We start from the raw sequence: 17,075 nt of genomic DNA on the forward strand, positions 1-17,075 counted from the left end.
GTCGAGCAACTTCCGCGCTCCCTGGCATAAAACAAAGAACCGAGCGAGGAAGTAGGGCAAACCAAGGGTTCAACCGAGCAATCGAGAAACGCCCAAACTCGAAATTCCATAAAAGGGGGGCAAACCAACTACAAAAAGAAAATGAACAGCCGTGTCCAGCACCTAGTCTAGTCTTGTCACCAGCGCAGAGCTATGTGCTGCCACTAGGACGTGGGACGGAGCCCCCGAGGCCCGAGGCGGCACTCCGGAGACTACGGGGCGTGTACAGCCCCACTCATTATTATGTGAGAGTGTCACCGAGCGGAGACCTTTAGAGGAACTGGGCCTTGCTTCATGGGTAGAATTTCCGCATGTGCTGGATGTTCCAGGCGTCCTGGATGGGGATCCCGTCTTGTGTCTCCAGGCGCGCGACACCTGGCCTAGAGACACGGGCAATCCTAAACGGGCCCTCCCACGTGGATGAGAGCTTCTGCAGCCCTTCCCTGGAGAGCACCTGCCTCAGGACGAGATCGCCCACCTCGAGCGTCCTGGAGTGGACGATGCGACAGTGGTACCGTCACAACGCCTACTGGTACCTTACCGCCTGGAGCAAGGCTTCACGGAGGCGTTCCTCCCCCAGCACAAGGTCCATCCCCCACATGGCATCCTGCGTCTCATTAAACGCCAGGACCCACGCGGAGTGATGCCTGACCTCGTGTGGGAGAACCGCTTTTGCTCCATAGACAAGGAAGAACGGGGTCTCGCCTGTTGGCTTGGTGGCGGTGGTGCGGATGGACCCCAACATGGACTGGAGCTCGTCGTGCCAGCCCTTGCCGCATGCCTCGAGCTTATTCTTGAAGGTCCTAGTCTTGAGGCCTCTCAAGACCTCCGTGTTGGCACGCTCGGCTTGGCCGTTGCTCCTGGGGTGCGCTACCAAAGCGTAGCAAATCTATGTTCCAAGGTTAGCACAATATGTCTTGAAGAGATTGCTAGTGAACTACGAGCCATTATTGGTGATGCTGTGGTTAGGAACACCAAACCGGCTCACTAGGCCCTTGATGAACTTAACTGCGGACCCAGCTGGGATGGTGCAGCCGGCTTCCACCTCCGCCCATTTGGTGAACTTGTCGATGGTGATGTAGAGGTAGCGGTATCCCCCTGGCACTCGATGATGACCCACAATTATAGGGGATCTATCGTAGTCCTTTCGATAAGTAAGAGTGTTGAACCCAACGAGGAGCCGAAGGAAATGATAAGCGGTTTCCAGCAAGGTATTCTCTACAAGTACTGAAATAAGTGGTAACAGATAATTTTGTGATAAGATAATTTGTAACGAGTGAGGGAGTCCTGGATTAGGGGGTCTCCGGACAGCCGGACTATATCCTTCGGCCGGACTGTTAGACTATGAAGATACAAGATTGATGACTTTGTCTCGTGTCCAGATGGGACTCTACTTGGCGTGGAAGGCAAGCTAGGCAATACGGATATGGATATCTCCTCCTTTGTAACCGACCTTGTGTAACCCTAACCCTCTCCGGTGTCTATATAAACCGAAGGGTTTTAGTCCGTAAAACAACAACCACAACATACAATCATACCATAGGCTAGCTTCTAGGGTTTAGCCTCTCTCATCTCGTGGTAGATCTACTCTTGTACTACCCATATCATCAATATCAATCAAGCAGGACATAGGGTTTTACCTCCATCAAGAGGGTCTGAACCTGGGTAAAACATCGTGTCCCCTGCCTCCTGTTACCATCCGGCCTAGACGCACAGTTCGGGACCCCCTACCTGAGATCTGCCGGTTTTGACACCGACATTGGTGCTTTCATTGAGAGTTCCACTGTGTCATCGCCATCAGGAAGGATGCCTCATCCCGTCTTTAAAGACGGCACTGTTGGTGAGGGAGCTTTGGCTATCGGCCAAACTCTCCGGCTGGGTGGTTTTCTTATGACCGCCTGTTCGGCCGCTGCGCCGATGATGACTTCTCGGGTCATTAAAAGCAATCTTCACGTCAACCCGGAACTCGCAGAGCAGTTAGATCCAATGGAGCTCTCTTCCCTGAAAGAGCACTTGGATCGCATCGCCGCCCTGGGAGTCGCTACAGACTACGATCAGATTGGGCCTAAACCCGATCTGAGAGAGAACAACTCTCCCCAGGTCACCCATCACGTTGCAGTGGTGGAGGAACAATGCAGCAACCCTTTATCTATCTTAAGGACTAGCTATGTCCGGATTGCCGATCCCTCCAAGCCGGATACCCGCGGAGGGGAGGACTTCACTCAAGACCTGAACCTAGAGTCAGGCAGTGGGCTAGATTTATTGGAAAACCTCCAAGAATCCAAACCTCCGAGTTCGGAAACTCCTTTGCCCCTGAGTCTCAGATTGGGGAGGATTCTGGTTCAATTCCACCCACCCACCCAAACATAAGCGATCTATCCCAAATTAGGCAAGAGCCCGAAGAAACAGTACACCATTACTGGGCCAGATTCCTCCTGGTCATGAACAGGATAAAGGACTGCTGCGAGGAAGACACAATTTCATTCTTCTGCAATAATTGCATGAACAAGGGAATCCTCAACGCCATAAGTCGCCGCGAATTTACACGCTTTGCTGACTTGGTGTCCATAGTACAAAAGTACTGTGCGACGGAAAGCGCCTAGAAAACTGAAATAAAATTTTGGGATAATCCGGCCCTGAATACAAACCCAGTCCGAAATAAAAGGGTGCATTATCACAATACACCTGGGTTTACTACCAAAAAGCAAAAGCCCTCTACAGGTCAAGGAACCGTACTGGAGGGATGGCTCAACGGACCCTGCAAAAGTCATAGTACATCGGATGCAATACCAACGCACATCCTTAGAGCATGTTGGATACTCCGGCAGGTGGCCAAAAGTGGTGAGGATATACTCCTCCCAAATACCACATAGCACCATCCCGTGGACAACAATACGGTGTTAACAGTCTTTGAGACCTTCGCGTCAAATAATAGACGCAAGCAAACACTCCGCAGCATGGCCGAAATCTGCCACATAGCAGAAATAAATCATTGGAGTGACACGGCTATTACCTTCAATGCCAGTGACAAACCTAAATTCCGAACAGCCCGAGCACCAGCCGCACTGGTCCTCAGTCCAATCATGGACGGCTTTTGACTCACCAAGGTACTCATGGACGGCGGCAGTGGATTAAACCTCATCTATGAGGAAACTCTTCAAAAGATGGAAATAGACTGGAGCCGCATTAAGCAAAGTAGCACAACCTTTAGAGGAATCATCCCCAGTCGGGAAGCACGCTGTGCTGGGAAAATCACACTAGATGTGGTATTCGGCACGCGGGATAATTACAGGTCCGAAGAAATTACATTCCAGGTGGCCCCGTTCAGCAGCGGATACCACGCTCTATTAGGGCGGGAGGCGTCTACAATCTTCCAAGCCATACCCCATTATGGGTACATGAAGCTCAAAATGCCCGGGCCGAACGAAATCATCACTCTTGCTAGTGATCCGGACATAGCACTCCGCGCCGAAAATAAGACAGCTGCACTGGCCCTCGAGGCACTATCCGAAGCCCTAGCAGCCGAGGAACTAACTGCGCTGCGCTCCACGGTGAACAGGGAAGACGTGATACTCGATAAAAGAGCCAAGTCCACCTCCTTTAAACCGGCGGACGAAATAGTCAAATTCCAAGTCCATCCAACAGACCCTACAAAAACAGCTTACATCGGGGCACAATTGAACCCTGATGTCGATGCTGCACTGCGAGAGTTCCTACACGAGAAATGGGACATTTTTGCCTGGCACCCTTCAGACATGCCAGGAATCCCACGCAGGCTGGCCGAGCACAGCCTAAATATCCTAAAAGGATTAAAGCCAGTCAAGCAGGCTCTTCGGCGTTTCTCCGAACCTAAGAGACAAGCCATGGGAGAGGAACTAGCCAAGCTATTGGAGGCCGGATTCATCAGATACATAAAACATCCGGACTGGCTAGCAAACCTGGTGATGGTACCAAAGAAGGACAAATCCTGGCGCTTGTGCGTCGATTTTAAGGACCTTAACAAGGCCTGCCCAAAGGATACCTTCCCCCTCCCCCGCACCGATCAAATCATCGACGCAACCGCAGGACACGATTCATTGTGTTTCCTCAACACATACTCCGGCTACCATCAAATTAAAATGGCAGAGCCAGACCAAGCCGTAACGGCATTCATCACACCATACGGCCCATTCTGCTTCAACACAATGCCCTTCAGGCTCAAAAACGCCGGCGCAACATATCAGCGCATGATTCAGACATGTCTGGCAAACTAGATCGGCAAAACAGTGGAGGCATACATAGATGACGTGGTCGTCAAGACCAAGCATGTCGAATCTCTAGTAGACGACTTGAGGCTCACATTCGATAACCTCCGAACATATGACATCAAGCTCAATCCGGAAAAATGCGTCTTCGGCGTACCAGCCGGAAAGCTCCTGGGATTCATTGTCTCCAGTAGAGGTATTGAAGCTAATCCAGCCAAAATCCGAGCATTGTCACAGTTGGTTACCCCAATAGACCTCAAACATATACAAAAATTGACCGGATGCGTGGTGGCTCTAAGCCGCTTTATCTCCTGGTTGGGAGAAAAGGCATTACCCCTTTTATCGCCTCCTGCGGCGCACCGAACACTTCGAGTGGACGGATGCTGCCACGGCCGAACTCAACGAAATAAAGGCCATATTGGCAACAAACCCAGTCCTGGCCGCGCCAAACATTGGCGAACCAATGCTATTATACATTGCGGCAACTCATCAAGTAGTAAGCATAGTGCTCGTCGTCGAGCGAGAAGTGGACGGACACAAATTCCCCCTTCAAAAGCCGGTTTACTATGTGTCCACTGTCCTTACTCCATGCAAATCACGGTACCCGCATTATCAAAAGATAGCGTACGTGGTATTTATGGCATCCCGGAAGCTGCGACACTACTTTCAAGAGTGTTCGATAACGGTAGCCTCGGAAGTACCACTTAACGATATTATAAACAACCGCGACGCGACGGGCCGAATTGCCAAATGGGCCATTGAGCTCCTCCCGTTCGACATAACTTACAAGCCACGACGAGCTATTAAGTCGCAAGTTTTGGCTGACTTCGTCGCCGAGTGGACGGAAGCCGAACTCCCTAAGGAGTACGACACATATTCAAACTGGATCATGCACTTCGACGGCTCCAAAATGTTGCTGGTCTGGGGGCTAGCGTCGTTTGACGTCCCCAACAGGAGATACCGTTCTATACGTACTACAGATAATGTATACGGACTCCAAAAACGCAGCCGAATATGAGGCCCTTCTACATGGTCTCCGGATGGCAGTATCCATGGGCATTCAATGCCTAGAGATGCGCGGGGATTCGAACCTCACGATATCCCAAATAAATGGAGACTTTGATGCCAAGGATCCGAAAATGGCAGCTTATCACAATGCCATCCTAAAAATGTCAGCTCGGTTCGAGGGGCTTGAATTTCACCATGTGGGTCGGGAAAACAATCAGGCGGCGGATATCCTCGCCTGCATCGGTGCAAAACGCGACACGGTCCCTCCCAAAATATTTCTAGAAAGGCTCTTCAAGCCATCCGTAGCATGGGAAGGGGACATCGGTAACAACAGTCCAAACCCGGCCAAAATACCAGATACCGAACTCTCTGACACAATCAGAGGCTCTGCCACCGAAATAACACATTCAACCCACAAAATAATGGCCATTATTGCCCCATGGACAGAACCATTCCTGGCCTACCTAACTAGACAGGAACTTCCGGAAGACCAAAATGAGGCACGCTGCATAGTGCGGCGATCCAAGGCCTACAGGGTCCATGAGGGAGAATTGTACAAGAAAAGCGCTACCGGAGTCCTTCAAAGGTGCATCTCCGAAGAGGAAGGGCGGAACCTTTTGGCAGAAATTCACGCCGGACTTAGCGGTCATCACGCTGCATCCCGGGCTCTTGTAAGCAAGGCCTTCTATACAGGATTCTATTGGCCAACGGCCCGGGCAGATGCACAAGACTTGGTCCAACGTTGCGCCAGTTGCCAGCTCTTTGCAAATCAAAGCCACATGCCACCCACCACCCTCCAAACAATCCCCATTACATGGACCTTCGCGGTCTGGGGGCTTGACATGGTTGGACACCTTAAAGGGGGAACCCACAAGAAACAAAATACTTATTGGTCATGGTGGATAAATCCACCAAATGGATAGAGGCTAAACTGGTTAAAACAGCCAAATCCGGACCGGTGATAGATTTCATATCCGGGGTTGTACACCATTACGGCGTCCCCCACAACATCATCACTGATAACGACACGAACTTCACGGCTGACGAGGTAAAACTCTGGTGCAGCAAAATGGGCATCAACCTAGATTATGCTTCAGTCTATCACCCACAAACCAACGTTCAAGTCGAGCGAGCAAACGGTCTTATAATGAGCGGCATTAAACCCAGATTAGTGCGTTCCTTAAAGGAGTCTGACACGCACTGGGTAGAGGAGCTCGACTCCGTACTCTGGGGGCTGCGGACCACGCCGAATCGTAGTACCGGATATACACCGTTTTTTATGGGTACGGCGCAAGAGGTAGTCTTGCCCTGTGACATAATTCATGACTCACCTCGAGTGCGCATGTACGAAGAAAGAGAAGCCGAGCTCGATTGGCAGGATAGTCTGGACAACTTGGAGGAAGAGCACGACGTAGCCAAAGCCCGTTCCGCATTTTACCAGCAACAGGCTCGCAGATACCAAAGCAGAGAAGTACGGGCCAAAACTTATAACGTTGGTGAACTAGTTCTACGACTGCCGGATAAGAAAAAGAACAAGCTCGAGCCCAAATTGGAAGGTCCCTTCATTATCGACCAAGTTCTGACCGGTGGAGCGTACCGACTGCGGGATGCATCAACTAGTCGACTCGAGCCGAACCCATGGAACGCAGCCAGGCTTCGAAGATTCTACGCCTAGCACCGGACTCTATGTAAGTCCCCTCCCTTTGTCCATTTTCTGCATATGCATCATTTGTCTTGTTTCCCTTTCTTTCTTTTTATTATTATTTCTCTAGGCCTTCAAGGGTCACCTTGTGCCTCACTCGTACATTACAGAAGCGCTAGCCGCACTCTTCATACCTGGGGGCTTCTTTCATAGAAGCTTAAATTATTTATGTCACAGCCCTAGAATTTGCTTGCCATTAGTTGCCTTAAAGCATCCATGCATCATGTCTAACTTTAATGGAATCTTGAAATGGGGATGTTCAAACCCTAGCACCACTTGAATCAACTAGGTTCAACTAAAATTTGCATTCAATGAAACCAAAATGATCCTTATTGATATTTGGTATTTTTGGCAAGGGCTTTGTTCCAAACCAAAAATAATGAACATTTTTTAAGGAATTATTTCGGGCATTGAATTTAAATCAATATTTTATTTGGATTTGGTTTTATATTCTTAATATATGGATTATAATTTCAGATAACTCTGAAATAATTTATGTGCCTTTGGATAATTCTATTATGCAATATAAAATATTCAGAGGAATGTTGTCACTGTTTTCAATTTGTTTTGAGTTCAAAACAGTGGCAAAATAAATTAATAAAGGAAAACAGAACAGAAATAAAACAGAGCAGGGAAACTTACCTGGCGCTCACCTGCAGCAGAGCCGGCCCAGCTTCCGTTCTGGCCCAGCCCACCACCGCAAACCTCCCCACCTCATCGTCTTCCTCGTGCCTTATGGCAAAGTGCGTGGCACGCGCACAGCCGAGCCGCGGCCACCTCCTGCTAGCCACGCAGCTGCTCCCCCTCGTCCTGCTCCGCCGCCCAGGATCGCCTCGACCCCTCTGCACCTCTCCCATCTCTCCTTGGACCTCTTCCCCTCCCCTGGCTCTCCCTCCCGCGCAGCCCGGGAGGAGCCCGTCGCCGCCATCCACCATTCACACGGCCACCGGCCTCCGCACGCCTCTCCGATGAGCCAAGAAGCTCCGCCATCGACCTCTACACCGTCTCCGTCGAGCCATGCGAGTGGACGCGCCCTACAACAGCTTCCCCGACCTTTCTTCCCCGCCCACGGCCGCTGGATGCCGCCGTCTGATTCGCCAATCTCGCCGCCTCCCCGAGGCCTTTGAGCTGCTCTACGACCTCCCTGTGAGCGCCATATTTGACTCCTCCTCTTCCCCGGCCCCTCCGCGTCCTCTAGGCCCTAGCTACACGGATGCCGAACTCCGGCCACCACCACAAGCTTTGCTCCGGCGAGCTACGGCGACCTCTCCGCCTCCCGTCTGCTCCCCTGGATGCGGGAGAGCGAGGGCAACCCACTGGTGCCCTTGGCTTGACCCACTACCGCCTGTAGCGCCATCTCCGCCGTTGCACGAGCTCCAGCCGCCGCAAAGCTCACCGCCCTCACCACTGCAGCCCATCCCCGGCAACCCCACGACCACCCCTGGACTTGCTGCACTGTGGGCGTTCCATAGAACCCATCCGCGCGGCCATCCGTCACCGGAAACTGCCGGCCGGCGAGTCGCCGCCGCACTGTAAGGTCGCCGGCCCTTAATCTGGCAACGCTGACGTGGCACGATTAGTTAGGGTTAATGACGCAGTTAGTAACACCCTGGGACACAGACAGCTGGGCCCCACTGCCTAACTAACTGGCTAACTAAGCAAGATTAAGATTAATCTAATTAAAGTGGGCCCACATGTTAGCTTTGACTATGCTGATGTGGGCGTTGACCCGACCCCACCTGTCTGTCACCTAGGCAGCACTGGGTCACTGACCAGTGGGCCCCACTGGTCAGGTTTGACCTAGACGGCTCCTGTTGACCTGCTGATGTCAGCATGACCCAATGCTGATGCAGTAATACAATTTTTGGATTTATTAATAATCAGTAAATTCTAGAAAATGCCCAAAACTTGTAAAAATCATAGAAATTAAACCGTAACTCCAAATGAAATAAATTATATATGAAAAATGATCAGAAAAATATGAAGAATCTGTTTATGCCATGATCATGCATGTTTGAACAAGTTAACCTCACTGAATAGGACAAATTATTGTTAGGGCAACTTATGAAATAACATTTGGAGTTGGAATTTGATCTTGTTTGAGTTCCACTTCAATTAAATTGGCTAGATATTGCATTAGGTCAATTCAGTACCTTAATACATCATATCATTCATTCGCTTGTGCATTGCATTAATTGAATGTTGTTTATGTTCCCTTGCCGGTAATTGTCCACTCTGGATAGATGTGGTTCCGACGACGTGATCGATGCCACCGATGAAGAACTATATTATCTTCAGAAGTGCCAGGCAAGTAAAACCCCCTTGTTCATTCCGATACAATCCCACTCTCTCGCTCCTGCTCTCTGTTACTGCATTAGGACAACAACGATTCAACTGTTACTCGCCGGGGTAGTTGAACCCCTTATCCTCTGCATGACCTGTCATTGCCATAGTAAATAGATGAAACCCACTAGCATGAGTAGGAGTTGTTTGAGCGCTGATGTGCCTACTCATTCATACTTGTTTGTCATGCCTGCTATTGCTTAGAGTTGAGTCAGGTCTGATTCATCGGGGGTGAATTGAAATAGTGATGAACATGTCCTACTGTGTGTGAGCTAAGTGTGTGAACATGATTTGGTAAAGGTAGCAGTGAGAGGCCATGTAGGAGTACATGGTGGGTTGTCTCACTGAAACCGTCCTCAGGAACTGAGTTCTGTGTTTGTGATCCATGATACAGCTACTACCACACATTGGGCCCTGAAATATGACCCCGCTCGACTTATTGACCCCTCTCGTCCTCTGTCCAGGAGTTGCAACTAGTTTCTGGTGTTTGTAGGTTATGTGTTGGCGGCCGTGCATAGCGCTGACCCTAGGGGTGGGCTATGATGCAGTAGATACACTATGGCCGGGTATGCCGGGCGCCCGTTCACTGGTAGAAAAAGGGCCTGTTGTCCCGGTTCGTAAGGGCCTTTTGTCCCGGTTCTGGAACCGGGACTAATGGGTTGGTACTAATGCCCTGTCCCTTTAGTCCCGGTTCAATCCAGAACCGGGACAGATGGGCCTGCACGTGGCCTGTGCGCGGAGCCCAGGCAGGAGACCCTTTGGTCCCGGTTGGCATCCACGCGTCAGCATTTCTATGGCTGGGGTTTTTGTTTTTTTTTTGAAAGGGGGGGGGGTTGGGGGTTTTGGGGGGTTAATTTAGGTGTTTCATATATTATGTTAGCTAGCTATAATTAATAGAGAGAAGTGTCCTCTCTTATGTCCGTGCTTGGTCGACGCTATGTACTATACATACGTATAGAGAGGACTAGACACGCTAGCTAGCTAGTAAGCAAACGAAGGAAAAAGAAGATCGTCATGAACATATATGCATACAGAGAGAAGTGATATCGACAACCTCTCCTTCTCTGAGAGATTGGTCGAACAACAAGTTCTCGTATATCTATCCGACACTACCGGCTACATATATACAATAATTATCTCTTACAAATATAATCATACAGACTCAGGGTCCACATAGAATTCTCCGCCATTGTGAGCTCATCGTTCTCTCTGTCTGGAAAGAACGTCCCTTGCTGCGCTGCTTCAGTATACTGCTTAAGCTTCCTGACTGGTATGTCCATTTGATCGTTCGTCCAAATGCACTTCCCTGTTACAGGGTCCAAGGTTCCGCCAGCCCCGAAGAACCAAGTCCGGCAACGGTCTGGCCAGTTAATTGTCTCTGGTTCGATCCCTTTATCAACCAGATCATTCTCAGTCTTGGCCCACTTAGGCCGGGCTACGAGGTAGCCACCTGACCCCGTGTGATGGTGATGCTTCTTCTTCGCAGCATTTTGCTTGTTTGTCGCCGACATCTTCTTACTCTTTTCCGATGTCTTGTGGGCCACAAATGCGGGCCAGTGATCTCTGATCTTCTCATATCTGCCCTTGAATTCTGGTGTCTCATCATTTTCGACAAACTTATTCAGCTCTTTCTTCCACCTCCTGAATAGTTCTGCCATCCTCTTAAGAGCAAAAGAGTTGATTAATTGCTCTTTAACTGGGTTCTCTGGATTATCCTCTGGCGGTAGGGTGAAATTTGACTTCGGCTGAGTCCAAAGATCATTTTTCTGCATATCATTGACATAAGACACCTCGGGGTCTTCTGTAGACGGCTTAAACCATTGCTGGATGCTGATCGGGATCTTGTCCCTAACCAGAACCCCGCACTGAGCAACACATGCGTTCTTTGTTCGGATGGGTTCAATCGGTTGCCCGTCGGGCGCGATTTCTATGATCTCAAACCTTTCATCCGAGCTCAACTTTTTCTTCGGGCCTCGTCTCTTTACCAAAGTTGTGCTCGATCCGGAGGGCTAGAAAAAAGAACAAAGACTAAATTAATATGTGTACATACCAAAACAATGAATGCATCAATTAGCTAGTCAGCACAGGCTTAACTAATATATATACCTGGCCAGACTCGGTTCGATCACCGGAGCCGTCATCACGGTCTCCTTCTTGCACCGGCATTGGGTCACCGGAGCCGTCCTCATGTTCTTCTTGCACCGGCATTAGGTCACTGTAGCCAGCTTCTTCACCCTCTCCTTCCAGACCATCGGTGTCGTTGAGAAACAACGAGACGGCATCACTTCCTTCTGCGATTATGTCCCTCAACAACGCTTCTTTTGCTTCGTCTTGGGCGGTGTGCATAGTTTCTACAAATATTTACAACATGGCAATTATTATTCAAACATGACAGATGGATATATTAGTGGCAAACGTAGAACTAGCTACCTAATCATAGTAAGGAATCATATATATTAATTAGTGGCCTTGACGCTGCTTCTCTAGGGTTTGGGGTGGCCTCGACAACGCTTCAAGGGTTTGGGGTGGCCTCGAGAACGCTTCAAGGAGGGGGTAATATCGACCCCCCCACGTGTTGAAGCTATCGGGAGGGGGTATATATCGACAACGACGACACTACATCTATGTCCCTCGACGACCCTCGTTCCCGATAAAAAAAGAGGAAGAAAAGAAAAAAAAAGAGGAGAAGAATGAATAGAGGAGAAGAACTCCTCTATTCTTTCTTCTCCTCTTTTTTTTCTTCCTCTTCTTTTTTTATCCTCTTCTTCCTCTCATGTTTGAGAGGATCGCCGAGGGGTCGGGAGGTTGCCTAGTGTCAAAGGATTCAACAAAACCATGTCTTCATCATTAGGCGAAAGTAACAGGTGCATGATGGTACGAAGCTCTCCAAAGTTATTTTGGAATGGAGTCCTAGATAGGATAATTCGCTTTTTGGTACAAGTTCAGCAAGAACCTTCCAAATATTGTTATTTGGAAGGCCATTGCTGAAATTCATACAAAAAGGCAAATTATCCTATCCGGGACACCATTCCAAAATAACTTTGGAGGACTTCGTCATGCCCTGGTTACTTCCGGCTAATGATGAAGCCATGGATTTCTTCAATACTTTGATACTAGGAAACCTCTCTCTCGACCCCTCGGCGATGCTCGACCCCTCGAACCCTCGACGACCCTTGAACCCTCGACCCCTCGGAGATCCTCATCTTCCTCTCATGTTCGAGAGGATCGCCGAGGGGTCAGGAGGTTGCCTAGTGTCAAAGGATTCAACAAAACCATGTCTTCATCATTAGGCGAAAGTAACAGGTGCATGATGGTACGAAGCTCTCCAAAGTTATTTTGGAACGGAGTCCTAGATAGGATAATTCGCTTTTTGGTACAAAGTTCAGCAAGAACCTTCCAAATATCGTTATTTGGAAGGCCTTTGCTGAAATTCATACAAAAAGGCAAATTATCCTATCCAGGACACCATTCCAAAATAACTTTGGAGGACTTCGTCATGCCCTGGTTACTTCCGGCTAATGATGAAGCCATGGATTTCTTCAATACTTTGACACTAGGAAACCTCTCATATATATCCATCTATAGCCACATACATATATAAATGGAGAAAATGCTATCAACAAAAATACATATATATCAATGCATACATCCATGGATCATCATTGCTCATATATCCATAGTCATATATAAAAACTTTCTGCCTATGAACAAAAAACTTTGTATGAACAAAAAAAACATTTTTGACATATTTAGCACATTCTTAATTTTCCTAACTCTTTTACAACCACAAAAATTACTCCAACTTCATGACAGTACCCACACTCCATTTCACCAAAAACCTTCTGATCCATAGTTTAAATTTTTTAAATTTCATTCAAATGAAATTTGAACCAGATTCAAATTCCTTGCTGAAAACCTATTCTAAACCAATCAAAACATTCTAAAATTTTTCCATATACACAGAGAACATACATACATATATACATTTTTATAAAAATGCAAACAACAAAAAATCTAAAAAAGGACATATACACGCTCCTTCTTTTCCTACTTCTTCCTTCTTCCTCTTTTCTTCTCCAACACAACACTTTTTTTCTTAAATGTTACACATGAACATATAAAGAGCATTATAGAGCATATACAGAGCATTATATATACAGTGAACATACATACATACATACATACATACATCTTAATAAAAAATGAAAAATAGGCCGTGGTGGTCGGCGACGACGATGATGGTTGGCGGTGGAGCTTACGGATGGCATGCGGGGATGGCTATGAGAAGGAAAGGGGAGGAGGCAGGGCAGCGCGGGGAGAGGTCGAGGTCGCCGGCCGAAATCGGTGTGGCGGCGGACGAACGGCCTCGGGGATGAACGGGTCGCAGGAGCCGGCGTGGTGCTTCCCCGGAGCGACGGCGACAACGGGCACGCGGAGGGGTCGGTGCCGGCCTGAGGTAGAGGCGGTGGCGCGTGGGGCAAGGACGGCGTTAGGGCGACGCGGGGCAGCGGTGGCGTCGAGGCGGCGAGGTCGGGGCAGCGATGGAGCGGGGCGGCGCGGTGAGGCGGACGGCAACGGTGCGGGGTGGCGCGCGGCGACGGGGGCAGGGACGATGGGCGCGGGCGACGACGGCGGCGGCGACGGGCACGGGCGACGGGGCAGAGGGCGGCGGGGCAGCGGGAGAATGAGGAACTGAATTAAAATTTCACAAGTGCTTTCTTATATACTGAGACCATTGGTCCCGGTTCGTGGAACCAACCGTGACCAATGGTCCCCTTTAGTCCCGGTTGGTGGCACCAACCGGGACCAAAGGTCTCTTCTCAGCAGCCCAAAGGGCGGGAAGCGGAGGCCTTTGGTTCTGGTTGGTGGCACCAACCGGGACTAAAGGGGGGCATTGGTCACGGTTGGTGCCACGAACCGTGACCAATGCCCCTTTAGTCCCGGTTGGTGCCACTAACCGGGACCAATGGCCTTGTGCTGCCCCGCGTCAAAAGTTTAGTACCACCTCGCTAGCTGAGAGAGCTCGAGAGTGGTTTATAACCGTTGCTGCGCCCACCCCCCCGAGCTCCTCTCAACTGCAGGCCTTCGGGCCTAACCTGTCACTGCAATGCTTGTGGGCCTACTGGGCCTGCTGTGGGCCTGAATCCTGGCCCATGGTAGGGTTTCTAGTCGTATTCAGGCCGTGGTGGCCCAGTAGGTGGCATTTTTTTGTTTTTTGTTGCTTTATTTATTTTCTTTTGTTTTTTGCTTTATTTTTTAATTCTTTATGCTTTTAGTTTTAGAAAAATTATAAACTTTTTGTTAATGCCATTAGTTTTCAAATTTAAAAACACTTTTTTATTTTTTTGTTTTCTTTGTTACTTTATTTATTTTATTTTGTGATTAACTTTACTATAAAAATAGTTTTTTCCTGTTTTTTTGATTTGTTTTTTGCATTATTTATTTTCTTTTGTTTTTTTCTTTAATTTTTAATTCTGTTTGCTTTTAGGTTAGCAAAATTATAAACTTTCTGTTAGTGCCATTAGTTTTCGAAAAATTATAAACTTTCTGTTAGTGCCATTAGTTTTCAAATTTGAAAACACTTTTTTAGTTTTTTGTTTTCTTTGTTGCTTTATTTATTTTATTTTGTGATTAACTTTACTATAAAAATAGTTTTTTCCTGTTTTTTGATTTGTTTTTTGCATTATTTATTTTCTTTTGTTTTTTGCTTTAATTTTTAATTCTGTTTGCTTTTAGGTTAGCAAAATTATAAACTTTCTGTTAGTGCCATTAGTTTTAGAAAAATTATAAACTTTCTGTTAGTGCCATTAGTTTTCAAATTTGAATAGTTAAAATTTGAATTCTTTGAAAATTGTTTGAATCACAAGTTTGTGATTAACTTACTAAAAAAATGAGAATAGATATGCTTATAGAGAAAATTCAACCTAAATTCCTACTAAATTTTTATGAATTTCAGAGAAATTCACTATGAATTTAGGTTAAACTTTTCTCTGGTAGGGCATCTATTTTCACTTCGAGAGGAGCTCAACAAGGCAGAGAGGGAAGGGCTTATAAACCGGTGTGAGCCCCCTTCGGTTGGCGAGGTGGGACTAAACTCTGCCCGCAACGAGGACCAACCCTTTAGTCCCGGTTTGTGGCACAAACCGGGACTAATGGTCATGGGCCAGGGGCGAGGAGCAAAATTATAAACTTTCTGTTAGTGCCATTAGTTTTATAAAGTTGAAAGTTGAAAGTTGGCATGGGCCAGGGACTAATGGTCATGGTATTACGAGGGCCGAACCATAAGACATGAAAGAATTTCAAATGAACTCTGAAAAAGTTGAAAGTTGGGATGGTATCATAATTTCAACCACATAGCATTTGCATGTACAAAACGGACAATGGTAGCATGTTCGTGTGTTACAGAGTTGGCATGGTATCATCATAATAGTTGCGAGAGAAAGTCTTCACTTTTTCTTCGCTTGTGTCATTTGCTTATTGCGCCGTAACCATGGATAATCTTCATTGTTTATCAGGATGCTTGGGTCAGCCTTGGCATTGAAGGGAGGAATTTCATGAAACTTTTCATAATCTTCAGACATGTCTGTCTTGCCGTCCACTCCCAGGATGTCCCTTGTTCCTGAAAGAACTATGTGGCGCTTTGGCTCATCATATGATGTATTCTCTTCCTTATCTTTTCTTTTTCTAAGTTTGGTAGACATGTCCTTCACATAGATAACCTGTGCCACGTCATTGGCTAGGACGAATGGTTCGTCACTGTACCCAAGATTTTTCAGATCCACTGTTGTCAATCCGTACTGTGGGTCTACCTGTACCCCGCCGCCTAACAGATTGACCCATTTGCACTTAAACAAAGGGACCTTAAAATTAGTTCCGTACTCAAGTTCCCATATGTCCACTATGTAACCATAATATGTGTCCTTTTCGCTCTCGGTTGCTGCATCAAAGCGGACACCGCTGTTTTGGTTGGTGCTCTTTTGATCTTGGGCGATCGTGTAAAATGTATTCCCATTTATCTCGTATCCTTTGTAAGTCAATACAGTCAAAGATGGTCCCCTGGACAACAAGTACAACTCATCACAAACAGTGTTGTCACCTCTGAGACGTGTTTCCAACCAACTGCTGAAAGTCCTGATGTGTTCACATGTAATCTAGTCATCGCACTGCTCCGGCTGTTTGGAGCGCAGACTGTTCTTGTGTTCATGGACATACGGGGTCACCAAGGTAGAGTTCTGTAGAACTGTGTAGTTTGCTTGAGACCAAGAATATCCGTCCCTACATATTACTGAGTCTCTTCCAAGAGTGCCTTTTCTAGTCAGTCTCCCCTCATACCGCGATTTAGGGAGACCTATCTTCTTAAGGCCAGGAATGAAGTCAACACAAAACCCGATAACATCCTCTGTTTGATGGCCCATGGAGATGCTTCCTTCTGGCCGCAACATTCTCTGCCTTCCACTACAGCAATTCCAGTACAGTACCGACCTTTGTGTTGCCATCTTCGCAATTGGGGTATAACCCTTTTTTGTGATCCTCTAACATGCGATCGAACTTCAGCTTCTCCTTTTGACTTTCGCATTGCGTCCTTGCATCGACAATGACCCGGTGTAGATCATCATCATCGGGCACATCGTCTGGTTCCTCTTGATCTTCAGCAGCTTCACCCGTTGTAGCATCATTAGGCACATCGTCTGGTTCCTCTTGATCTTCACCAGCTCCCCCCATTGCAGCATCACCGTATT

The sequence above is a fragment of the Triticum urartu genome, chromosome 5A (assembly GCF_056163025.1).
Source record: "Triticum urartu cultivar PI428250 chromosome 5A, HENAU_Tu73, whole genome shotgun sequence".
Taxonomy (NCBI): domain Eukaryota; kingdom Viridiplantae; phylum Streptophyta; class Magnoliopsida; order Poales; family Poaceae; genus Triticum; species Triticum urartu.